The sequence below is a fragment of the Nycticebus coucang genome, chromosome X (genome assembly GCF_027406575.1).
Source record: "Nycticebus coucang isolate mNycCou1 chromosome X, mNycCou1.pri, whole genome shotgun sequence".
Taxonomy (NCBI): Eukaryota; Metazoa; Chordata; class Mammalia; order Primates; family Lorisidae; genus Nycticebus; species Nycticebus coucang.
In genome coordinates this window covers 52,953,528-52,958,366 of record NC_069804.1, presented here as the reverse complement: position 1 = coordinate 52,958,366, position 4,839 = coordinate 52,953,528, and the positions used below count along the sequence as shown (strand labels likewise).

Genomic DNA, 4,839 nt, shown 5'->3' with positions numbered 1-4,839 from the left:
AAATACAAGATGAGCCTAGGACATTTTGTTATGGTAGAAAGGAAGGAAGTGCAGAGAAAAATGTTGGAAACTGTCATTAGTCTAGAGGGTCCTGCAGACACACTGATGAAGGGAGACATGATGTGGTATCCTGGGTAAGATACTGGAAGAGGAAACAGATATTAGGTTAAAAACTAAGACAGTCTGAATCATACTTGATTCAAGTATGATTCAGACTAGGTAATCATAATGTACCAAGGTGAGTTTGATGTGACAAATTTATCCCAGTAATGCAATTTATCAACAATAGGGAAAACTGGGTACCGTGGTATATTAAGTCTCTGTACTACATTGGCAACTTTTCTGTAACTTCGAAACTATTCTAAAACTCCTGGACAGTCCTGAAATCAGCTATTGCTTCAAGGAGCTCTGATCCCTCTAATAGAGAATGGCATGAGGGACTAAGATCTGGGTACTATGTGGGCTCTTGTTACTGGGTTGTTTGTGCACTCAGGTCCTCTAAGATGACAGAACAAGGAAATATGTGGGTGTATACTAACTCCTGTATATGCATATATCTATAAATTCTTTAACATCATTTGTCATTCTCTGCAACACGTCAGGGCCTTATAGCTCACAGCAACCTGAAACTTATGGAGGCAAACCAGTCTCTTGCCTTAGCCTCCCAAGTGACCGAGAAGACAGTTGCCCGACACAAAGCCCAAGGTCTGATTCTGACTCAGGCTGGTGAACAACTCCTGAGCTCAGATGATCCTCCTGCCTAGGCCTCCCAGAGTGTGAGGATTACAGGTGTGAGCCACCATGCCCAGTCAGGAACGTATAATGAATGATACTGAACAGCAAGGTAAGAAATACACAGAACTCACCAGTTTCTAATTCGGTGGTACACTTCACTAGGCTTCATGGGCTTGAGACAGGTTCATGCAGTCTACCTGTAGAGTGGAAACATCACATAACAACAGTGGACTGGCACATCTCTTCTCATATCTGTGTTCCCTGATGTCATAAAGGTAGCTGGAAACTGGCCAGGATGCTAAAGCAATCCATCTTCTTGCCTCAGCCTCCTCAGTAGCTGGAACACACCACCATACCTAGATAACCTTTTCTTCTTTTCATAGAGACTGATGGTCTTTCTTCGGCTTAGAGTGAAGTGGAGTTCCTCACCTCAAGGAATCTTACTCCCAGAGCCTCACCCAAGTACTAGGATTACATCTCAGCGACTCTTCTCAGCCATGGTGCATTGATAATATTCTACTTATTTTCCTATGATATTATTCTATTCATTCTAGAAACAAGGGGTCTAGGAACACCAGCCAATCTGACCATCACTTGTTTTGCAAGTAAATTTTATGGTTATCATATCTGCCAATATATTACCAATTGTCTAGAACCATCATCCGTTCCCTCCTCATAAACCCTAGTATCACTGGGCAGTGAGTGAAATTGCAAATCAGGGACTGCTGAAGGTGACAGGTATTTCAGCTTCATTCACCTTCATGAAAATAATGTGTATGAGCATGAGATGTGGTTTAACAATTGACCACATAGCAGATTTACAACTCATAAATTGAGATGGCTAGGTCAACAGATTGGATGACAACTCCATTCCTTCAATCATGGTTGAATTACAATACTAGGTTGGCTAGAGATCAAAAAATGTGGAAGGCCTGGAATGTCACACTCGCCGTGTAATCTTAGCATTCTGTGAGGCTTAGGCCTGTAATCCTAGCATTCTGGGAGTCCGAAGCAGGTAGATTGCTTGAGCTCATGAGTTTGAAACCCACCTGGGCAAAAGGGAGACTTAGTCTCTAGTGAAAATACACAAACTTAGGTAAGAGGATCACCTGAGTCGAGTTGGAGGTGGCCATAAGATATGAAGCCATGGCACTCTACCCAGGGCAACAGTTTCAGACTGTATCAAAAGCAATCAAATAAACAAACAAAAATCTCACAATTCCCAATGAAAGATGTTCATAATAATTAATTGACTGTACTAAATGTATATTAAAGTGTCTTATAGATTTAGTGTGAGTACAGGAGCTGACACCTGTACTCCAAGTGTCTTCGGGAGGCCTAAGTGGGAGGATCATTTGAGGCCAAATGTTCAAGGCTAGCCTGGGCAACATCTTAAGACCTCATCTCTACCAATAATGTTTGGAAACAATGAGCCAAGTGCCAGAACACACCTAGCTGCTTTCTAGGCTGGCAGGAGGATCTCAGGCGCCCAGGAGATCTAGGTTGCAGGGAGCTAGAATCACACCACTGCACTCCAGCTTGGAGAACAGAGTGAAACCTTATGTCTGAAATCAGTCAATCAAGAATTAATTAACTCAAGGAACCACAGAGCCTTGCTTATTTACTTTTTCATGATCAAAGGAGGGCTATACATTTCCTTGCTTTAGAGACACAGTCTCACTCTGTGGCCCTGAGGAGAGTACCCTGACATGGTAGCTCACTGCAATGCCAAAATCCAAGCTAGGCCTTGGCTCACTAATAATATTCTATTTTTTTTCCTATTCATTCTATAGACCAGAGATCTAGGTTCACTGGCAAATCTGACTCTGCACTTGTTTTGCAAATACAGTTTTAGGGGTACAATATGTGGCTACATGTAACAGATTGTCTAGGGTCATTATCTGATTCCTCAGCAGAAACCTGGTATCACTGAGTAGTGAGTGAAGCTGCAAATCAGGTAGTGCTGAAGGTTTCAGCTTCGTGAAAAGAATGTGTATAACCATGAGATGTGGCTTCACAATCAACCACATATGAGATGTACTCCTCATAAATTCATGTGGGTAAGTCAGCAGATTTTTCAGCAACTCCATTCATCCCATCATGCTTAAATTACAGTCCTACGTTGGGTAGAGATAGAAGAATTTGGAAGGCCTCACATGCTGCTCCTGGCCTGTAATCCTAGCATTCTGGGAAGCTGAGGTTTGTAGATTGCCGGAGCTGACGAGTTCAAAACCAGCCTGAGCAAATGCGAGATCTTGTCTCTGCTAAAAATACACAAACCGAAGAAAGAGGATCACCTGAGTCCGAGTTGGAAGTTGCCGTGAGCTATGAAGCCATGGCACTCTACCCCAAGCAACAGATTCAGACTGTCTCAAAAACAAACAAACAAATAAAGAATCTGGCAACTACCAATTAAATATGTCTGTAATAATTAATTGCCTGTATAAAATGGATATTAAAGTGTATTCTAGATTTAGGCTGGGTATAGGAGCTGATACCTATTATCCCAGTGTATTTGGGAGGCCAAGGTGGGAGGATCATTTGAGGCCAAAGCATTCAAGGCTAGCCTGGGCAACAGATGACCTCATCTCTACCAATAATGTTGGAAACAATGAGCCAAGTGCTACAACACACCTAGCTGCTTGCCAGACTAAGGCAGGCGGATCTTTGGTGCCTAGGATATCAAGGTTGCAGGGCGGTAGAATCACACCATTGCACTCCATCCTGGGGAATAGAGTGAGATCTTCACTCTAACATGAATCAGTCAAGAATAAATTAATTCGTGGAGATATTTTGCCACTGTGGCCTCACTCTGCTGTGTGCTAGGTTGGTGGGAAAGCCCGTTCTCAATTCCACCTTTTTGTCTCTGCCATGTGGGGAGGTGGTGTGATTTGTGGCCCATCATGGAACAATGATTGCAATATCTATGTGGGTAACTTACCTACAGACATCCAAACCAAGGACATTGAGACGTGTTCTACAAATAGAGCTCTATGGGAGACATCGACTTCAAGAATTGCCATGGGGTACTGCCTGCACTTCCATGTGTTCAAGGACCTGCTAGATGCTGAGAATGCTCAGTATGGTCATGAGAAGTATGATTATGGTGGATCCCGTCTGCATGTGGAGTTCCCTGCAAGCGGCCCTGGTATAGGCTGAGGCGTTGAAGGGGCATGGAGCTGGTGGAGCTCCCCAAGGCCATAATAGTCCCCTTTCTAGGCAGTCTGAAAACAGAGTGGTTGTCTCTGTACTGGCTCCAAGTGGAAGCTGGCAGGATTTAAAGGATCACATGAGTGAAGCAGGTGACATATGTTATGCTGATGTTTACCGAGATGGCACTGGTGTCGTGGAGTTTGTATGGAAAGAAGATATAACCTATGCAGTTGAACAACTGGATAACACTAAGTTTAAATCTCATAAGGGAGAAACTGCCTACATCCAGGTTAACGTTGATGGGCCTAGAAGTCCAAGTTATGGAAATTCTCCATCTCAAAGCCCTAGTCGTAACTGAAGCAGTAGCCAAAGCAACAACAAGAGTTGCAGTTTCACCCCAAGGAGAAGCAGAGCATCACCACGCTATTCTCCCCATCGTAGGAGTTCTCCCTCTCGTACATAAGATGATTGGTGACATTTTTTGTAGAATTCTTGTTGTATACAGTTTTCCTTTATTCAGTACAATCTTTTCCTTTTTAAATTCAAACTATTTTGTTCAGAATGGACTAAAGTGTTGAATTGCATTCTTGTGTAATATCCTCTTGCTCCTAACATCTACATTCCCCTTATGTCTTCGATAAATTGTATTTTAAGTGATGTCATAGACAGGAGAGTTTAAATTTAGATAACTCTCCATGTTCTTCAGACTATGACTGTGTAAATGTTATTCTGCTCTTGTTTGTGTGAACTGGGATGTTGGGGGTGTTTGTGGTTATCTTACCTGTGAAGTTCTTATGTTTATCTTGCTTTTCATGTGTCTCTCTGTAGACATATGTGAAGAGACGGATTAAGTATGCTTTGGATTGGCTTGGCGCCTGCAGCACAGTGGTTATGGCGCCAGCCACACACAACCAAGGTGGCAGGTATGAACCCGACCCCAGCCTGCTAAAC

The 4,839-nt window shown here is 43.0% G+C and overlaps 1 pseudogene; it reads left to right on the top strand.

The window, feature by feature from the left end:
* The first annotated feature begins 3,568 nt into the window (after positions 1–3,568).
* Positions 3,569–4,466, top strand: LOC128577747 (serine/arginine-rich splicing factor 1-like; annotated as a pseudogene).
* The last annotated feature ends 373 nt before the right edge of the window (positions 4,467–4,839 follow it).